The sequence below is a fragment of the Nannobrachium achirus genome (assembly GCF_963921795.1).
Source record: "Nannobrachium achirus genome assembly, chromosome: 16".
Classification (NCBI taxonomy): domain Eukaryota; kingdom Metazoa; phylum Chordata; class Actinopteri; order Myctophiformes; family Myctophidae; genus Nannobrachium; species Nannobrachium achirus.
In genome coordinates, this window is record NC_137823.1 from 22,202,183 (window position 1) to 22,225,205 (window position 23,023).

A 23,023-nucleotide genomic window follows, 5' to 3' on the forward strand; every position below is an offset into this window, starting at 1 on the left:
TTGACATGAGAATTGCGCTACTTTATCCTCCACTGCCTGCCATACAATAACAGAGACAATATTTCTGTATATATCTGTTGCAGACCGACTAGCCACAACTGTATCCCATATTGTTAATGTATGGAAGCATCAGGCTACCGAATTCCAGCGCCGCTCAGAGCACCACTGCCCAGCATTATTTGATCATGTCTCACATGATCAAATTGCTGCTATTTTTATATGCTGGATATGTTTTCCACCTGGACAAGAAACATCCCACCTATCCATTGTAGTTTTGTTTCATCATGTGCCATATGTATATTGGACTTATACTGTATGCGTATGTTCCATTTGACTCTGCCTTATAGCCATGGGTCTTCAACAGTGGGTCAGGGACCCCTAGGGGGTCCTCAGAGATACTGCAGACCCAGCCGCCAAATCTTTGTGTGATAGGGACTTACTTTCTTTTGAGCGGTAATCCTGGAAGTAGCTACAGTAAGCTCCAACATCTGGCTATGTCCGGGCCCAAAAACATGTCCGGGTTCTGAAGCGTGGCCTACATCTGGCCTACATCTTGGCACAAACCGCTCAAGTTTGTTGTACGCCCAGGGTCACATTGGCTAAGCTTCGCGTGACGCTTAATGAAATTAACTCAAACCATGCTGCCAAGTGCCCCCCCCCCCCAGCCTGTAAGAGTATACATGCAATGATCAGTATCACCTTAGCTCCCCCGAACACGGGCCAATTCACCCTTTGTTAGCCTTCTGTTTGGTCCCTGACTGACCAACCAGCAGGCTCTATCTGCCTTGTCCCGCCCTGGTTCCACCTTTTTTATGTTGAATTTGCTAAAACATATTTTTTGGAGAAAAAAAAACATTTAAAAACATGCTGAGTCACTATACTTCCACTGAACAGCTCCATTTTACCAAAACCAAGTCTGAAATTAGAATTGAACACACAGAATAACAATACAAAGCAACTGAATTATAAAATGGTAGTGGATGGAGTGTCCCACTGAGTGTCCCATCAAGACACAGTGACTAATGGGGGTGAAGAGGGGCAGGACAACAGGTAAGGCGGGACTTGACAAATGGTGAATTGTGTTCGCATACCGTAGATAGACGTCCGACAAAGCCGGAAGCATCTCGGTGGAGAACCGCTGGCTCATGAAACCAACCACTGAGAGAAATCAGAGTGTGGGATGTTTATCAACTCACCAAAGAGTCTGGCGATGATGCAGAGTTCTGAAAGCTGTGACAGATGTAGTGTTAGTGATGCTCGCATCAGTGATGATGCTAATGTCAGTGACATTCGCGCCAGTGACTCACTCGTCATTTGATGCTACTTTTTCACCATAATTGTACCATAATTATTGATAATTTGAACTGACCCGAATGGAATGTATATAGCGCAACACGTGAGTGCGCGCGCACACAGTCACTCAAACACACACACACACACACACACACACACACACACACACACACACACACGCACACACGCACACACGCACACGCGAGGTCTTCCTCAACCTGCTTTAGAGCGCTGCCTCCCTTTTTGCCCCTTAAGTCTACATAAACATTCATATTTCAAATATAAAGTGCTTACCCCAGGGTCACGGATGTTACAATATTGTACGGGGCCCGCAGAAGTACCCGTATCTCCTGTATGGGAGTGTAGGAGTCAATTATTTTAATAGTTCTGGTTCCTCAGTCTCATTTCTATGTTTTTTTATAGGTGTTTAATTGTGAAGAAATGACAGTAAATCATTGTGGAAAAATATGAAATGTACTCTTTCCTTTACTTTAACTTGTCCATCTGTGAGTACTTCTTCCCTCACTGAAGCCCTGTTGCACTCCACCCACCGTTGGACTGGTTCTGTATCTTGGCAGAGGCTCCCATGAGTCATGGCTGTGACTGCTAATAAATTAGACAGGTTGATAGAAAAGATAGATACAGATATAAGTTATTATCGGGGGCTTATCAGGGGATAACGTCTTATCACTCTGAACCTATCACCAGCCAGGTCACATAAAGGCTGGGTATGTGATAACGATTGCTGCTCAGTGGTGTAACGTAACTAAAGTACATTTACTCAAGTACTGTACTTAATGTATGTATCAAATCATGTATCAAAGTAAAAAGTAAAAATTTGAGTTACTTTTGCTTTACTGGAGCATTTCCAATTGTCAATACTTTTACTTCTACTTCACTACATCCCAGGCAGAGGCAAATATTGTACTTTTACTAAACTTACTTCTACTTTACCGTACAATTATTTCAAAATTTTAGTTACTGGTTACTAGATTTTCATTATTATTACAAAACATGCATTAACCACTTCAGGCCTATTTGTATTTTGGCCACAATGTGACGAATCGCGATGCATTGTGAGCTTGTAGATCTGCTATTTTCAAAAAATGTCTTTTATACATTTTATACATTTGAAATTCATTCTGCACATTCTACTTCTGGTACCAATACTTTTGTACAGACATTTCCAGACTTGTAAGCGCGCACAGTCACACTTGCGCTCACACTTTTATAATAGTATGGGGGACGTATTCTGCCAATGCATTTCAATGGGAATGGACTGAGTCATTCATTGCAGTAGGCCTATTGATACTTTTAGGCCTAGAATTGTTTAATGCTTTAACTATTGAAAAATAGCATTTTTTGAATATTTCTTTTTAAAAACGAACATTTGTTACTCAAATATTTGCTTCTGAGTGGTCTCTGGAACCACATATTTTGAGATGGGAGTCCACGGCCAAATACATGTAATTTTGGAGGTCCTTGACTTGAAAAAGTTTGAGAACCACTGATTTAGAAGAAGGATTCAGAAGACATTTATAATCAGGTCAAAAATATTCAAAGACTTGCACAAATGTTCACACATAGCAGATCTACAAGCTCGCAGCGCTCAGTGCCGCGCTTTGAGCTTGTATGTCTGCTATGTTTTTAATAGTTAACACATAAAATAATGGTTAAAGTGGATCAAATTTAAATTGACACAGATTTGAGTTCAGGCCTAAATAGCTTAAGTAAAACATTTCAGGAATTTTTCCCACCACTGAGATTGCTACCAGATTTTTATGATCTGCAATTTGTCCTACCTGGTTGTACTGTACAGCGTGAGGTTGTACTGTAATAATGGGAGAAAGGCCTGCACAATAAGCTCTATTTCCCCCTGCAAATCCAGCTCATATTGACTGGGAGAACTGGATCAACATTCCTGAGAACAGACTGGAAGGAAGGAAGGTATAGAGGAAGTAGAGTATAGGCCAGAGGTTTTCAAACGTTTTTGACTCAGGGCACCCCTTAGTGCGGGGCCTTAAGGGACCAATGCTCATTTCGTACTAATCAGTCTAGAAGCGCCACATTTTGCACAGATGTAGCCCAGGGCTTGCTCTAAAGATTTAGCTAGGGCGCCCGAGCCGACGACCTTTGGGGTCTCCACAGCGGCCGAATCAAGTTGGGCTCCCATCGACTTTCTAGGAAAATACCCAGAAAATCTGCTTTAAGTAGGATGTGAGGGGTCAAACTAAGGGTTTGTCATGATTCTGAATCCATTGCAAGCATTTGTTTTGCACAAAAAAAACTTCCTTGGGCTAGAAATGGCCCCCAAAATCACCCACAGAATTGAATAAAAATAACTTTTATACTTGACGTTTAACCACTTAAACCCCAGCATCCCTATTCTGGGGGGGAAGGGTCACCAAAAATAGACGATCTACAAGCTCACAACGCCTCACAACGCCTCACAACGTGACGCGTTGTGAGCTTGTAAACCTGATATTTTTGGTGAAGAGAGTTGAGGTAGATGGAAAAAGAACAGTGCTTATCAGGTCTGTTTTACTAAGCATAGAGGCTCTAAGTGCTTAAACTTGTAGATCGGCTATTTTCAAATAGCCAAGTTATAAAATGGGGCTAAAGTGGTTCATGTATGTTTTATAATATCATAATGTATACCTGCAAAGTAACTAGTAACTAAAGTTTTTAAATAAATGTAGTGGAGTTAAAAGTGCAATATTTGGATCCGAGATTTATGGAGTAGAAGTAAAAGTATTGGAAATTGGAAATACTCAAGTACAAATAACTCAAAATTGTACAATACTTAAGTACATTTACTTAAGTACATTACTTTACACCAGGGTTCCCCAATAGGCGGCCCGCGGGCCATTTGCGGCCCGTGGGGGGCTACTGTCCGGCGACCACCAACCCCAGTAATAATGGTGGTATAAGAGCAGCAACAAAACTAGTATATCGTCATTGTCGGGTGGAAAACCCGTATCTCAAAATGTGTACGTTCTTTCGCAAAGTAAAGCTCTGCTTCATCAAACAAGGCCGTCGCACAAAAGTAGTGAAAACGTATAGGTTCCGGACGGAACCATGTTTATTTAATACCGGAGGACAAGGTCCCCCTATGGCATATCAGCGCCATCTGGCGGTGCAACAGAGTAAAACTCATATACTCCCGTACGAAAAATGTAATTTGTCGGCAGGGCTGTCAATCACAAAACGAGGGCACCGCCCCCGAGTGTATATAAGCCCCCTGTGCTATCATGACTTCCTCTAAAGCCGCACCTCTGCGCCCGCAACTAGCGAACCGAGGGGCTTTATTCGGGGGACCTTGTCCTCCGGTATTAAATAAACATGGTTCCGTCCGGAACCTATACGTTTATTGTCATACCTCCAGACAAGGTCCCCCTATGGGACTCATACACTCCCCGAGAAGCCATGAACCGACAAGACTGTCGTGTACACCGACCACCCCCGGAAGGAGGTCTCGTCAACCGACGTGACCCCTCTCAGGACTGGTCCGACCCAGACCCACAGGGCCTGGGCGTGTTTAGACAGAAAAGAGACCCTGACAGACCGAGGCCTGCCTTATGCACTAAGGGCAGACACAGGTCCGCCTTATAATACTACAGTAATATAAGGGAAAGACTCAGGGTCCCCCCCCAGGTATCCTAGAGACAGTAGCATGCTGTCCCAGGAAGGGGAGAGAGCCGCCCCACTACATAGTAGGCGGGGCAGCAGCACCCAGAACCGTATTCGCCATAGCAGAAGGCGCAACGTCCAGGTGATAGTAGATCGCAAAGGTGGACGGCGAAGACCAATTTGCCGCCACACAAATCTCCTCAATGGAGACACCTTTGGACAAAACCCAAGAGGTAGACACACCCCTAGTACTGTGGCCCTTAAGTGCTTACGGCACTTCAGACCCAGCCCGGGTGTAAGCCAACCTAATAGCATCCACAATCCATCTCGACAGAGTGGGTTTGGACACCGCTTTTCGCCGACGGGCATTCATGACCACGAAAAGCTGAGAGGTAGACCTGCTGTCCACCGTCTTGTCACAGTAGGCCTTCAGGGCCCTAACTGGACAAAGACAATGAAGACGCCTATCCTACTCCGATGCAAACGGAGGAGGATGGAAAGCCGTCAAAACAACAGGTTCCTCCGGGACCACTTGGTTCTTAGGAATAAAACTCAAATGAGGTTTAAGAAGAACCTTTGAGTCATTATTGAGAAACCTCATACAATCAGGGCTCACAGAGAGCGCATGAAGGTCGCTCACACGCTTAGCCGTAGACAAGGCAAGCAAAAGAGCTGTCTTGAAACTTAAATGTTTCAAAGAGGTCCTCCCAATCGGTTCAAAGGGTGCCTTGCAAAGGCCCTCAAGAACCACTTGAAAATCCCAAGCAGGGAACAAAACTCTAGTCACAGGTCTTAAACGGTCGACACCGTGTATGAACTTGACCACCTCAGGGAATTTAGATAGGCCCATGCCTGACACCCCCAGGTGACAGGCATCAATAGCCGCTAAATAACCCCTAAGCGTAGAGAACGCCAGACCAAGGTCCAGGCGGTCCCGCAAGAAAACCAACGCCTTCTGGGCTGGAGCCAAGTGAGCCACCACAGGTGGCTCCTGTAGCTCACACCGGTCCAAGAAAGCATTCCACCTTCCATCATATACCACCCTAGTGGAGGGGGCTTTAGCACTCTGAAAAGTAGCTACAACCGCCATTGAGAAGCCTGCGGCTAGCAGGTTCTCCCTCTCACAGGCCAAAACCACAGGTCTAGGGCCTGGGGGTCGGGATGGAAGATATCGTCCCCCGCCTGGCGCAGCAGGTCCCTATGCAAGGGGAGCTGCCAGGGGGACCGGTAGAGCAGTGGGGTGATCAGAGACCTCCACACTCCCCTGGACGGTGCCACGAGAAGAACCTCCAGATTGGAACACCTGATCCTCTCCAGTGTGGGAAGGATCAGTTCCAACGGTTGGAACGCATAGAGACGGCCTTCCGGCCACTCGTGTGCGAACGCATCCACCCCCAGAGGCGAAGGTCCCCTCACTGAGAAGTAGAGGGGGCACTTCGCGTTCTCCTGGGAAGCAAAGAGATCGACCCGAGGTTGACCGAACCTGGAGAAGATCTGTCTCACCACCGCATGGTGGAGAGACCAATCCTCATAGCGAGGCTCCCCCCTGGACAACAGATCGGCGCCGCCGTTCTGAAGGCCTGGAACATGGGAGGCTCTGAAGGACCTCAGGCGCGGTACGCACCAGAGAGTCATCTCGCGCGCCAGCTGATCCAGCGTGCGCGAGGAGAGGCCGCCTTGTTTGTTGAGAAAGTACAAGGCTGCCATGTCGACCGTCCTGACCAGGACATGACAACCCCGGAGAAAACGGTTCGAAATACTTGAGAGCCAAGTAGATCACCATTAACCCCAGATAACTGATGTGGTACTCCAACATGGCCGGGGTCCACAGACCCCTGGCTGAGCGCCCCTCGTGGGTGGCATCCCAGCCCGAGCGGCTGGCGTCTGTGGTGATCACCTTGCGTGACACCACCACGCCTATGGAGACTCCAATCATTAACAACACCTGGTCCCGCCATGGGACTAGCACGTCCATGCAGGCCTGGCTGACCACCACTTCCCTGCACCCTTGCAGGGGAGGAATCCTGAGCGTCAGTGTCCACCGCCAGAACGGTCTCATATGAAACCTGCCCAGGCGAAGAAGTTGCACCGCTGAAGCCATCAGCCCTGCCAACTTCATACAATCCTTGTAACTGACCACTTGGTCCAATTGAAAGGAGCGAAGACACGTCAGGAACCTGTCCACCCCCTCTAGAGAGAGGCGGGCAGACATCGTGGTCGAATCCAGAGGTATCCCCAAGAAGGAGATCTGCTGGGAGGGCGTCAACATACTCTTGCCAAAAAGACGTTGAAAACCCAAGGCCTTCAGGTGGGCCAACACCAAGTTGGTGTAATATCCCTATTCCAGAAGGGATGCAGCCCCCCCCCCCCTTTTTTTCGAACCAGGAAAAATTCGAGTCCAGAAACCAAGCTGGTTCAGGTCTCGCAAGAGCTCTACTACAGCACCATTGCATAGTACCGAGCTTATTTCCTCACTCAGAGCCCCTGCTTACAAGCACGGGCTCGAGTGTAAATACCCCAGCTGGAAGCGGGGGTGGTTCAAGAAATGCAATCTAAGGCCACGTGTTACTGACGTAACACCCATTGCTCGGATTGCACAGTCTCCAATGTTTATCAGAATACCATCAAGGGTATTAAATAAACAAGGGTTCCGTTCGGAACCTAACCGTTTCACACAACGTGCTAACGTGCTGTGAAACGAGGGAGAAACCGTTAGGTTGCACGGGGGAGAAGGAACGTTGGGGATTAGCACTTCCGTATCCGGGAAGTTCCCCTCCTTATCCGGTGACGGCCGCGCCAACGGGCGTGACGTCAACATGTTGAACGGTGGTGGAAAGAGAAACAGAAAGAGCATTCTGCGAGATACGGTTCGTTACGTAAAAACATTTACCCCAGCACGGGGAAGAACGTGTATACGTTTAAACCAGATCTGAGGCCTTTAATAGTTCCTTGCAGGGAAAATTAGGCCAACTCACAATCCCATACACCGATAGTGAAACACTTCCTGTCCTGCACTAGAATCGACACTACAGTGCCGTTTAGTGTAGGCAGAGGAGAATTGCACATAGGAGAAACCGCACCACTGTGAACCGCAGTTAACATGGGTGGGAACCTCAGCATGTCTGCAACACATTCTGATTGTAACCTGTCTGCATGACTGCATGACTGGGAAATCTGTTATCGTGAGTGAGTAGAGAGCCCTGCATGGGCTCCATTACACTGAGTGGTTGCAAGTGATAAGAGGTTGTCCGTGCAAGTGTAGGAGTGAGCAGGCCACGCTTGCTCACAACTCTTTTTTCCCAAGACATTGGGGACAAGGGAGGCAGTAAACATTTTCATTATCCCTGCATGGAATAAGGAAAATAAATATTAGCGCCTAGGGGAAGGAGGCCCCTGTGTAGTCAGGGACCCCTGTACCCACAGTCCAAGTCATTTACGCCACCTCTTCCCACAGGTTCTGTGGGAGGAGTCCGGCTCGGCGTCCCTGAAGAGTGTTAAGATGCTGTACAGAACACTCCATGCTCCTGTTCTGAACTGAACTCGGCACGACAGTGCCGCTCAGTGGAGACAGAGGAGAATAGCACAGAAAAGAAGCTTTGTTATTGTGACTAATAGCAAAGCAGTGGAGCCCATTGCAAAACCAGGGAAAAACCTTTTAATTGTCACCAGTCTGCAGGACTGGGACAATAAGTAATCCTTTGAGTGATTAAAGAGCCCTGCATGGGTCTCTATACACTGACTGGCTGTAAGCAGAGAGGAGGGTCCTTTGTGCTAGGGACTGAGAGGTAGGTAAACAAAAGTTTTGTTCGACCACCACACTCCCACTGATGACATGGGAAAAAACTACTGGGCAACAGAGATTTTCATTCTCCCCTGCGTGGGAAGAACTCAAATGTCTGCATTCGGGGGGAGGAGGACCGTGTGCCGTCACGGAACCCAGACCCCGTGGAGGGCTAGGCCCTCAACCCTATGTCATCTAACACACCCACTTCCCACAAGCCTTGTGGGGAGAGCTGTGTTTAGTGCGCTTGAGCGCAAGTAAGTGGTGTCCTTGAGCCCCACCATGTGGAAAAAACCACAGTCCGGGTGCCGCAGACCCAGGTCCCCTTCCACTGGCACAGTGGAGGGGAGAGCGTGATGTACTGGGGCGCCGCCGACCCATCCCCCTCCTTCTGCATGGAGGAGGGGAGAGAGGGGGTTGAGGCGGAGGTGGGCGGAAGGATGCAGGGTTCTCGTGGAACCGAGGACTTGCAGGACTCACTTGTAGGAGGAATACTGGGAGAAGAGCCTTCAACCAAATTCAGTCCCTCCTCATCCTCACTCTCAAATTCATCCCCGCCTTTAACAGCGTTGTTCGGAGGCGTGCCACCAGAACATAAGCGTGCCAGGAAGATCCGGGCTCAGCCAGCATGGCCGAGAACGAAAAATCCAAGGGGAAGGAGGAGGAAGTCGCCCCAGCGTGGGGGCAGCCAGGCGGACCAGTAGGTTCTCTCCCCTGAATAAAAACGGCGCCAGCCGTACCGGGGAGAGAGGGCGGGAACCGGCGTCGCCGCTCGCCGCCCCCGGCGTGGGAGCGGCCGGGCGGGGTCCCTCGAAGTTGCAGGCGCCAGCCGCAGGGCACCAGCGGCGCGCTGGAGCCCCCAATAGGCGTCGTGGCTGCAGGCGGGAACCGGAGCCGCCGCTAGCCGCCCCCGGCGTGGGAGCGGCCGGGCGGACTAGCAGGCTCTCCTCCCTGGAACGGCGGAGCCGAACCTGCGGGAGAGAGGGCCGGCGTGTGGTCCCGTGAAGTTGCAGAACGCCAGCCGTAGGGCCCCAGCGGCGTGCTGGAGCCCCCGATAGGCGTAGTGGCTGCAGGCTGCAGACCGGGGCGGGAAGCAGCGCTGTGGCGTACAGCGCCGCGAGCCCCGGAGGCAGAAACAACGTGGTGTCGTAGCTGCAGGCGGGAAAAACCTCGCCGCTAGCCGCCCCCGGCGTGGGAGCGGCCGGGCGGGCTAGCAGGTTCTCCTCCCTGGGACGGCGGCCAGCCGAACCGGCGGGAGAGAGGGCGAGAACCGGCAAGTAGTCCCGTGACGTTGCAGCCGTCCGCCGTAGGGCACCAGCGGCGCGCTGGAGCCCCCTATAGGCGTAGTGGCTGCAGGCTGCGGCCCGGGGCGAGAAGCAGCGCTGTGGCGTACAGCGCAGCGAGCCCCGGAGGCAGAAAAATCCGGTGGAGGGAAAACCAGGCAGGCCACAAAGCTAGTGGAGGCTAAGTGAAGGAAGCACAAACAGCGGGCACCGCTGCGTGCCAAAACAACCTGCCAGGAGAGGCCCGGAGCCCTGGTCGGCGAGACCAGGGCGGCGGGGACAATACGAGAAAACACCGGACAAACAGTGGAAGGTCCTAGCCAGCTAGAAGTGAAAACAATAGCGACACCCAAGCTAGGGCGCGCTAGCAATCAGTGCCCTGGGCGAGGGCCTTCTAGCATGAGGCTACCAAACAAAGGAACAAGCAAGCAAGGCCACATGCTAACGCTCGAAAGACTCACCACATGAAGCAGCCTGCGGGATCATCGAAGGAAATTCCGAGGGTGGGTGTCCTCACCAGCGATAAGTCTCCAGCATCCAGACAGACCACACTTCCAGGGGAACAAGGATAGCAGCATGCTAGCCGAGGGCCGTGGAACATCGGATATCGTGGCGTTGGCTAGCTAGCAGCTAGGCTAAGCTAAGCTACACCAGGCTAACGCCCGATAGAAAGTCTGAGGGATGAGAAGGGAAACTTTACCGTGGAGAAAGGTGAGTAAACCGATCACCGGAGAGTCGAAGGAGTAGAGAAAAGAAGAACGTACAGGAGAGATTCTATAAAGGCCAGTGGCCGACTTCCTAGCCGTCGCTTTAGGCAAAACTTTACAGAATACTAACAAATTGGCTGAGTTCGCGACACTCTAGTTGCAGGAGCAGAGGTGCGGAAAGAGGAAGTCATGATAGCCCAGGGGGCTTATATACACTCGGGGGCGGTGCCCTCGTTTTGTGATTGACAGCCCTGCCGACAAATGACATTTTTCGTACGGGAGTATATGAGTTTTACTCTGTTGCACCGCCAGATGGCGCTGATATCCCATAGGGGGACCTTGTCTGGAGGTATGACAATAAACAGCAGATCTACAACGCCTCACGGTGCGAGGCGTTGTGTGCTTGTAGATCGGCTGTTTTCACTAGTTTAAATCATTTTTAAAATGATAAATGCAAAACGAATGTTTTTTGGACATACAGGATTTTCACCCGACAACGAGGATATCCGAACTGTCGCTGGAGTAGCGGGAACGCCACCGTCGCCCCCTGCAATGCTGTGGCCCTCGGCTTGGTACCCTAGGCATGATTTGGCCCTTGGGGAAAACTAATTGGGGAACCCTGCTTTACACCACTATGAGTCACTCTCTAGGTCGTCCTCAGACGACCTAGAGAGTGACTCATAGTGGTGTAAAGCAATGAAGTAAATGTACTCAAGTAATGTACAATTTTGTCTCCACTCAGGAAGCAGGATGGAACACAAACACCACAAACCCGTGGCCAAAAGGCATCACAGTCCCACGTCAATCAGCCAATCACTTATCAAGGCCACGGGACATAGTTGTAATATTTATGCGCAAATTGTGGGTCTCCTCTATGCGGTTAAAAAAAAGAAATCATCCACTTGAAACTTCTCTGCCACACAAGTATGTGACTGTAAGCAGATAAGTACACGTAGACCAACATATTCAGACCACATTTATCCTGGAAAAGCATTGTCGGACAGATTTGCTAACTGTATAGGGATATTGCGAGGTTAGACAGATTTGGTCAGTGGTTTTCAAAGTGGGGGCCATCAGGGTAATATGCCAAGGTTGGGCCAAGTGGACAGGAGATGGAATTTGTTTTAATTGTGAACATGTCATTATTGCTTATTTTTGTTCTTATTTTATTTCCTTTCTTTTAATTGATTTTTTAACTTTTTATTCTTTAACAGGTCCCATTTGTGGGTCACAGACCAATTTTTATGTGTCACGGCATGTCTTTCCCTACATTTGCTTTGGCATGAGATCAACTTTTACCAAAATATGCACAGACCTGGTTGGTTGATAGGCCTAGAATTATTGAATGCTTTAGCAATTGAAAAATAGGAGATCTACTGCTCACAGCGTGGCACCGAGTAGTGAAAATGTGTGCAAATCTTTGAATATATGTATTTTTAAAGCGAACATTTGTAACTCAAATTTTGCTTCTGGGTGGTCCCTGGAACTAAATATTTTGAGATGGGGCCTGTGGCCAAATAAATATCAGTTTGGGGGTCCTTCACATGAAAAGGTTTGAGAACCACTGACATAGCAGTCTCTCAAGAACAGACTACTGAGCTCCAGTTAAGTGAAAAGGACCTTTTCTTTGACGATGGCTGGCCAGATTGCTGACATAGAAACATAGGTTTTTCAAAAAACCTTAGAAGGATTCAAAAGACACTTATAGAATCGGGTCAAAATTCAAATTTTCACAATTTTTCAAAAATAGCAGATCTACAAGCTCGCTGTGAGCTTGTATATCTGCTGTTTTTCAATAGTTAAAGCATAAAATAATGATACACAATAATGTGTACCCGTTCTAAATTGGTTAAGTTGGACAAAATGTGGCCATATTTTCCCAAATATGGAAATGACTGACATCTGACATACCTGTAGATGTTTGATGTCATAGACCACATGAGACTGCCACAATATGTCCATATGGGCATTCCCAGATATGGGCTCAATATTGATGACATCAGGGATCTCCATATAATGGGCCTAAAAGGGACAAGGAGAGAAAATTTGCAACATCATTGTGATGTCAGAACAGGTCAGCTATATCCTTCTGCTGAGCTGGGATGAGGTGTCACCCACTGTGACTGACGCATGCACACACAGGATCTGCAGGTCTTTATAGTAAATATAGTGATGCGTTGTGATATATATTTTGGATCCACACTCACAGCCAAATATATGTTACAGTTAGATTGGGTAACTCAGATCGTGGTAAGAGCGCTTGTTTTGTCGTTCACCATTCACTTTGATAGTCTCTCATCAGCGCACCTGTGTAATTCTGTGTAATCACCATGAGATGGTGACAACAGCCATTCACTTGTGTAGTCGCTGACGTCACTCGTTTGCAACACCTCTTTCGTTGTTTATCTACTAGCCTAGCTCGGCTGTGTTTAGCCATTAGCTTACTATGCCTAACTCTAAACCTAACCTTAACCTCTGTAAAACTATGCCTAACCCTAACCTCCGTTACGTTGTCGTTTTTTTTCCGCCCCGTGCCGCACGACGAGCGCTCCTGTTCTCAATTTCACTGAAACAAAAAAAAAACTGTGACATATCAATGTGGGGGTTCTAGGCACTAAAACGTTTGAGAACTACTGATTTAGAAAGCATCTGCAGAATGGGCCGCAGGAGGTCTTCTGGGTTAATCATATTTGACAATAGGGGTCCATCCATAACCAGAAGCTGTTTGGGTGTCCTTGACATGATGAGAACGGAACCACTGGATTAGTCTATAACCAGAGAGTGACACGTTCACTCAGTTCCTCCAACAGCTGATGCCTCAACAACAGACTGTCCTCTGAGGGTGCATCTCTCCATTCCGACATGTCTCCTTTCCGACAGAACTAACCCTATCTCTTAACCTAACACTAACCTTAACCTCTGTGGAAGTGTCGCCACTCCGACAATAAGACGTCACTGTCGGTGTGGCGACATGTCGGAATGGAGAGCGCCTCCCGTCTTCTGAGCACTGATGAATGAGTCCCTGTCAGCTGCAGTCAGTGGATGTGGTGTAGGTCTGGGTGAAAGCAACAGCAGTGGTGGACAAAGTGCTCAAATTCTTATACTTACATAAAAGTATCAATACTGCAATGTAAAAGTACTCTGTTACAAGTAAAGTCTGGTATTAAAAATTGTACACAAAAGCATCGGTATCAAAGTAGAAAGTACTCATTGTGCAGAGCATCCCGTTTCACAAGTTTTCAAGTGTATACATATCTTTGAAAATAGCCGATCCACAAGCTCACAATGTGTCGCATCAAAGGGGCAAAATGTATATAGGGTAAATGGTAAATGGTGTATTTATATAGCGCTTTTATCCAAGGCGCATAACATAGATTGTGCATTACATTCACCCATTCACGCACACATTCATACACTGGTGGCGGAGGAAACCATGCAAGGCACCAACCTACTCACCGGGAGCAATTAGGGGTTCAGAGTCTTGCCCAAGGACTCTTCGACATTAACTCAGGGAGAGCCCGGATTTGAACTGGGAACCCTTTGTGCTTTAATAACAGTTTCTCTACCCCTGAGCTATACCGCCCCATAGGGCTTAAGTGGTTAATTTATGTTTTGTAATAATAATCCAAATTTAAATGTTCTAGTAACTAACGTTTTCAATAATTGTAGTGGAGTAAATATATAGTGGAGTACCAATATTTGTCTCTGCGATGTAAAAGTACTGAATATTGGAAATACTTTAGTAAAGTACAGTACTTAAGTAAATGTACTTTCTACCATGAGCAATAAAATTCCTAACATTTTATACACACATAAACTAAGGTCCCACTAGCTTCCCCTAGGGGCCGTAGTCACCCTAACTCTCAAAATTCTTTGGACCTACATTCCTTTGCAAATGAAGTTCCCATATCCATATTGGCCCCCCACTCTCAGTAGTGGGGCTATATGGTGGGGAAATAAGGACAGTTTCTGTTAGGGGCAGGTGTTTGGCATGGGGGGGGGGGGGGGTATATTTTATAGCAATGATTCCCAAATATTTTAGCCAGAGACTCAAAAGAGAAATGTGATGTCTACCCAGGACCCAAAAGTGAAAGTAGCCGAAAAGCTCACAACACGTCACAAGTGTTGTGAGCTTTTCGGCTACTTTCACTTTTCACTTATAGATCTATTGTCACTACTTCTTAAAAGTATTCTTTCTCTCTAATTTGTGTATTTAAAGGTCTTGGGCCTTCTATTTTTTTGATTGATTGAATATTTTATTAGCAGTTTGCATAAAAAAGCACATGAAAGTAGGCCTACAGTTCAATACAAGGTCTGCTAAGAGGATTTAAAGGGTTCGTACTGCCTCCATACATACAGTACATGCTCAAACACGCACATAAGAACGGTCTCATTTTTGTCCAGTAAAAACAACCACTAGATGATGATCTGTTTGACGTTTTATCTTAAATCAAGCCAATTCTTCTCTTAGAAAGTCTACTTCTCCCTCATAATCACTGCATTCCAACCAGTGTGCGGATTGTGATTGGGAAACTGGCCAGCAAAACACAACAAACTAATATTTGAGGGGTGAACAGATTTATTTATCTCTGCAGCGTTAGAAGGAGTTCTCCTTGACGCGATGGGATCGATGACCCTGGCTGCTCAGCCTCGTCTCTGGTTTAAAAAAATCAAACCTTGGTTCGAAGTGGAGCGGTGAATCTGAGCAGCTATACCCTGTGTGTGTGTGTGTGTGTGTGTGTGTGTGTGTGTGTGTGTGTGTGTGTGTGTGTGTGTGTGTGTGTGTGTGTGTGTGTGTGTGTGGTGTGTGTGTGTGTGTGTGTGCGCGTGTGCGTGCGTGTGTCTGTTTTTGATTCTGTGTTCTATATCTATGTTTTTGATTCTATATGTTCTATATCTATGTTTTTGATTGTGTTTTCTAGATCTATGTTTTTTATTCTATGTGTTCTAGATCTATGTTTTTGATTCTATATGTTCTAGATCTATGTTTTTGATTCTGTGTTCTAGATCTATGTTTTTGATTCTATGTGTTCTAGATCTATGTTTTTGATTCTGTGTTCTAGATCTATGTTTTTGATTCTATGTGTTCTAGATCTATGTTTTTGATTCTATGTGTTCTAGATCTATGTTTTTGATTCTATGTGTTCTAGATCTATGTTTGCGTGTGTGTGTGTGTGTGTGTGTGTGTGTGTGTGTGTGTGTGTGTGTGTGTGTGTGTGTGTGTGTGTGTGTGTGAGTGTGCCTGGCCTGCACAAAACAGCGCCCCTCCTTTAACTAGTGTGTTGTGTGTGGCCACTCAAGGTATTGCCAGGCTACGGACACGGCCAGCCACCCACCCACCCACGGACATACCCACGGACATACCTGTCTATTGGGAGCGCTTTCACCGCTCCAAAAAGAAAAAAAAAAGGGGGGAAAAAAACCCACGTAGGAATTAGAACTTTTCCTAGTGGGAACACTTGGAGCCCTTCACCTCACGTCTAAAATACTCTTTATGGCCAGAAAAGAAAATATTTCACCAAGCAAAATCTGATCAATGGAATTTGATCAGATTTTGACAAGATCTGTAGAGGGCGCAGTGGAGTAACAAAAATATTTCTTCTGGCCAAAAAGTGTTATTTTAAACACAGGATCTGAAAGCCTGTCCATAGTCTCTCCGAAACCGAACTTTACGTGAGACTTTCCGACGTGCATGTTTCCGAAACTCTAATTCGGTGTAATGGCATTTAGAAGTCGTGAGTGACACCATTTTGTCAAAAAATTTGACAAAATACAACCTCTCCAATTATACTGACAAAATGACATTTTATTCATAATGAAAAAATACCTATTTCAAAATATAGTGAAAACAACAAATCTACAGACGCATTGTGAGCCTGTAATATGTAATATATCTATATGAGCCGATATCTCTATGCATTTAATCAGATATCGGTGTCTCGTTAATTCCACCATGGTTCAGTAATTTCCCACATGTAAACAAGCACTGTTTTCAGCATTCATCTGACGGCTTAACGATTCCCCGGATGATGACAATTGAAAAAGGCCTTGGTTTCCTGATAGCTGCTAACAAATTATACAATATAAAATCCAATTGAAAACACCATTGGATGTTTGCAAGATGTCGATAAGGAGTCATCAGGGGATGATGATGACACGTCATGAACAGCTGTGCTGCACCCTCTTGTTGATGAAACTTCATCTCCTTGATCTTCCTTTTTTTATAGATCTGTCATGAAAACATCCCAGGATGTTTTCTATTTTATTTCCACAACAATTCCCAATTTCACGCTTACGCCTACAATTAAATCAACTTCCACTGTGGTACCTTAAGAAGCCAATTTAATTAGAGTAATAATTGTTTTCATGTCTAGGATTATTTTCCTTCTTTCTTTTCTTGCATTAAGGAAGGTTTCATTAAAATATTTCAGTGCAAGATTTGTTCATTTGGTTGATTTTTGGATCAACAGAAACACGTGGAAATGTGGCATTCCCAAAAAGGGACAATGTCTACCTTATGACATGTATCTCTTTCAGAGATTCAGTGCCAGCAGCATTATCTTTTATTCGGTTTGGTTCTTTACTTATTACTTTACTTAGTCGTACCTGTACCTTCTAGACACTTGCATTTAAAGTTATACTATGTAACTTTTTTTATAAAACATATCTTAAAATTGTCCTAACTATTAAATCGCTAAAGTTTTAGAACCCCCACTCCGTTCATTTCAGCCCCAAAAGCCTTTTCTTTATATGTTTTCTACTTAGCCTTGACAGGGGCGGGATTTCCCGGCAAAATGACGTCATCTGCATCATCCGTATACGTTGTGTATACGTTGGCCAATCACATTGCAGATCATACACACATGATACACTACCGGCCAATCACAGCGCAGATCATACACTGCCGGGCTCTCTAGTGGGTTTAGGAAACAAGCCTTCAGGAAGTACACTGCAGTGTTTACACTGGTCTGAGTCTAGCATGTAACTCCCCAACCGCTGCTCGTAGAGGGACACGGGAGACCTCATTGAAAGCGTCTCGGCGAGGCGAACGTGGTGGTCTGACGGCCCGGTCCGCGGCGAAAAACGGCCGAAAAAAGCAAACGCGACCGCGGTTTGCTATACTGCTACAGACCACCAGTTGAGCAACTTACACAGTATAGCTTTAACTTATCTTATGTTATCTATTTATTTCTTCCCTTCACACATGGGGTGGCAGTGGCTCAGGCCGGTAGAGTGGACGGATAGGAACCGCAAGGTTCCCAGTTCGATCCCGGGCTCCCCCAGAGTTAGTGTCGAAGTGTCCTTGAGCAAGATGCTGAACCCCTAATTGCAGGTTGGTGCCTTACATGAATTCTTCTGCCATCAGTGTGTGAATATGTGTGGGTGAGAATGGGTGAATGTAATGCACAATCTATGTAAAGCGCTTTGGATAAAAAGCTCTATATAAATGCACCATTTACAACAATAGGACTCCTATATGTCTGAAGTTATGGCTGCACACTTCACCTGTTAAAGAGGCTGGTGACATCAGAAGTTGAAGTGGAAAAGGCAAACAAGAAAATAATAAACCCAACAGCTTGCCTACCAAATCACGTAAATGCAAAATGGCCTAGCTGGACCTGTGAAAAGCTTCAATGAACGAGCCCTTCCCAAATTTGCTTTACTCATATCAACGCACAGTTGTGCTCTCTTGTCTCATGGACTGTACATGAAAGCAAAAAATACAAAGAGATGTATCAGACAAGGAGTTAGACCAACACATGCATATACGCACAAGAACAAAAAAATCCGCACCCACAAGGTCAATGGAGAGCTGCACCCTTTACAATGTATTTAAAAATGTAAATGTTTAGCCAGTTCACTATTTTGCTATTTCGCTATTGTGGAGGTGAAGTGGAAAAAAGTTGGTTGTTACATTTTTGATTGGGTCTTCCAACTAAGCGTCCCGAATGATGAATGTACAGGCCCTGACATCACATCAACAAATTTAAGCTTGGTTTGTGTCAGGTTTGTGTCAGGTTGCAGACAGTGTTACACACTGCATTTGGTTACTCATTAATTCTGTGACCTTTCCCCACTGCAGTGATAGTATAGGTAACCGAATCTTACAGGTAACCAAATGCGAGAGGCACAACGTGGTTTTGACAAATATTACTTTCACCATCTTCAGGAGAGTTATTTTCTTTTCTTTTTTTCCTCTCATGAAACGGGCCAACTTTTACTAAGCAACTCCTCCGTATCTTGCCCTTTGGGGTTTCCACTTGTATTACCTTGTTGGTCACAGTATCCCTTCCCCTGAGTCAGAAAGAGCGGTTGTTTTCTTCCTCATGTCTTCACCCCCGGCGGTTTCCACATGTCTCAACTTTGTCGGTGATATCATCCGTTTCCTCGTTTCAGCAATTACATTCACCTTGTTGATTAGATGAGATTAGATACGCCTTCACTTGACTATTAGTGGCACAAAGTCAGCATTACAGTGTGACTGACTGACAGGCAGACAAAGAGCTATGGAAATCGTGGTTGTGCTTTGTTCTGTAGGCCTACCTTGCGTAGGGGTATTAAGAAAATAAAACAGGCTTTGATGCCTGATACCTATGAACTGGACAATCTTTTTGATGTGTATGACTTTGATATTTTTTAAGCATTATTATGTTACTATTATTCCGGTAATTCTATTTTTGTTTCCATTGTTACAACTGCTTAAGATTACATCTCATTAACTTGAATTGCATGACTGCTTCGGTATACAGTAAACTAAAATTGCGTGATTTACCATTTTAAAGTAGCCTTAAAGGGATAGTTCACACAGAAAATATATTTTTTTCTGTTGTTGTCGTTTTGTTTTGTTGATGACCAGCAGTGGTTCCCCTATGGAGACACAGAGAGCCTGCTTTGTTCCCTATGGAGATTGGAGACACAAAGAGCCTCCCTCAAATGATTGATTTTGGGGACAAAAACGAATGAATTCAAGGGTGAGTAATCTATAGAAAGAAAAAACATTTTGAAGCATAAACTAGACTTTTAATGTGTCATAGTTTGTACCGAATGTATATTTCTTTTTATATTTTCTCTATGTGCAAATAAACAACAGGGACGGACTGGGACTAAAATTCAGCCCTGGCATCTTGGCCAGACCAGCCCCCACAACCAGCGCACGCGAAGATACTCTACCGGTCGAGGGCGGCACATATACACAAGCGTTTAATACCACAACTTTTACAGACAAAATAAATGATAACTACACTCTGCACGAAGAACTCTGCAAATCTATACTCTGCACCCAACGGAAAACAACAAACAATGCTTGCAGGGCAGAATTAGGACGATACCACTCATTATAAAAGTATTTTGACCGATATTTTTACAGATTTTTTTTTTTTTTTTGCCACCGGCCACCCCAGCCCCCTAGCCTACCAGCCAACCGGGCAAATGCCCTGTATGCCAGATCCCCTGCATACAACATTCAGAGGATCAACTTGCATTACACAATCACGCGCGCGCGCACGCGCACACACACACACACACACACACACACACACACACACACACACACACACACACACACACACACACACACACACACACACACACACACACACACACACACACACACACACACACACACACACACACACACACACACACACACACACACACACACACACACACACACACACACACACACACACACACACACACACACACACACACACACACACACAGCGCTGTGGTCGTCTGGCCAGGTGTTTCTATAATATCTGGTTTAGTATAATTACTTCTTCACCTCCCTCACCCCTCTCTCTTTGTGAAGTAGGTTTGATCCGGGAAGTATTGCTGTCTGTTGTCTAACTGTGTTGCTACTGCTGTGCGTGCGTGCGTGCGTGCGTGCGTGCGTGCGCATGTGTGTGTGTGCGCATGTGTGTGTGTGCGCATGTGTGTGTGTGCGTGTGTGTCAAACAGTCCTCGGTTAACTGGCAGTACTCACTACTTAGATTTTCTTTTTTTTAAGTATCAATACCACAACATAGAAATACTCTAAAAGGCCTACATTCAAAATTGTACTTGATTAAAAGTACAAGAGTATTGGCACCGACAGCGTCAATATATAAAGTATAACATTTAAAATACTAATACTTAAGTAAAAGCACAGTACTTGAGTATAGCCTACTCGGTTATTTCGTACCACTATAGTTGCTACTGTAAGAGAGAGACAGACAGACAGACAGACAGACAGACAGACAGACAGACAGACAGACAGACAGACAGACAGACAGACAGACAGACAGACAAAGAGACCAATCCATAATCACTGCATTTATATGATATGATTTGAGCGTTCATGAGAGCCATTAACTGGTGTAACAGTGATGCCAGTGGTCCTCGGAGCTTTGTGTGGGCTTTTGAGAATTGAGAAAAAGAGAGAGAAAGAGAGACAGTTTTCACACCAGTCCTGTGTTTTTGGGAGTCTGGAGGGAGCAGACCCTCACCACTGTATACTGTACCACATCACACAGTCTAGACTGCATGGGTTCCCCAACCAACCCGGGGTCGACGGGGCCCCCCTAGAAAGGGGGGTGGCATGCCGCACACATGATCACAAGGTGAGGGGAGACATGAGGTCTTGTCTGTTTGGAGCAGTAGCGTCAGTTTGGCAAAAGCAAAGGTATGGCAACAGGCATGATGAATTTATTTTAAGTACATTTTAATTTTTTTCCCCTGCAGCCAAGGTATGGCAGCTGCCATACCTTGCCATACCCAATTGACGCCTCTGGTTTGGAGGTAGTCCACCAGCAGAAAAACAAGCTCTCAAAGCACTGCGACGCTCAGTGGTTTTAATTTCAAGCTGTGGGTCGTGACTCCCAGGGAGGTCCACAAATGGAGGGGTACAACATTGTTTTCTCACTCAACAACAGTAAACAAACCAACATACAGTGGCATGAATTGACAATTTAAGGACTTTTAAGACATCTGTAATACCTCTAAAATGAAAAAGAAAGAAGGCCATTACTAGATTACAAGCAAACAACAAAGGGTGCATGGGCTGGTCAAAAAAAATGGCCAAATTGTCAATCATTAAGAACACAGCACAAGTTTGGACAATGCGGAAATCAAAATGCAATGTCTAAATTTCAAGTGCTGTGGGGGGAGGGTCCCCAGTTCAAATATATACATATATTATATACAGTACATGTAAGAAGGGGAGAGGGGTTCCAAGCTAGAACGTTTGGGAACCATTGCTCTGTCTAGAGGCCACTGGGGGAGCTGCAGACACAGTGTTGTGCCTTTACATCCAGCCAGTAATAGACTGTAAAAAATATGGACGGTGGGAACACATTGGTTTCTATGCTACAGAAATGCAGCTTTTTTTGCCCTCGTATGGGTGTCGCCATCATTGTTTTAATGGATACCATTAAATGTTATTGGCTGCCAACGGTCACGTGCAACCACAGGGAAACTTGGGTAAATGTGTTGAGCCTGCCGAAAATAAAGCACACAAAAAAGAATGATCACAAGCCCCTACTACAGCATACCTGCTTTAACATCAATTATAACATAAATTGGACCATATTTTCACAAAACGCATATCATGGTGATTGAAACTAAGGCTTTAAACTAGCGACAGGAACCATAAAGTATTTATGACAATGTTTATTAAGGTAAGAAAATCAAATGTAAAAGTTCGGGGGAAATGAATGGAATCCTATGGAGAACATGTTGCTTCTGATACCAGAACAGCGCAACTAGCGGCCAATCATAGGAACTTTTAGTTCTGTGTTTGCTTCATTTTAAATCCGGACAACTGGCCCTCTGGCCTGTACACAGACTGACAGTATACCTTTCATTTAGCTATTTTGACATACCCTTCATTTAGCTATGTTGACATGAGTGCTGTACATTTTCAACTGTCAACATTCAATGTCAACATTCAATGCTACTTTACTCTATCTCCATGTGACATCTAGCAGCTGTGCACACATGGGAAACATATGGCCGGAATGGTGGAACTGGTTTCATCAAAACAATGATGGAGATATTATAAAAGGCAGCAGTATGTTAAGGCAGCACTATGTAGTTTGTCAGTGGCCACTTTGGCACAAATAACCTGGCAGCCAACGTCTTTGACTTCATTACCCAAGAGTCTCTGCAAGCATGTACGGCGAGGACGCGCTGTGATTGGCCAGTGTTCACTTTGACTGGTAGTTCTGCCTTTGTGCAAGGTGTGAACCAAGGGTCTTCAACAGGGGGTCCTCAGAGTTACTACAGGGGGTCCTCCAAATCTTTGTGCGATAGAAACTTTTTTTTTCTCCTTTTTTATATTAACCACTTGA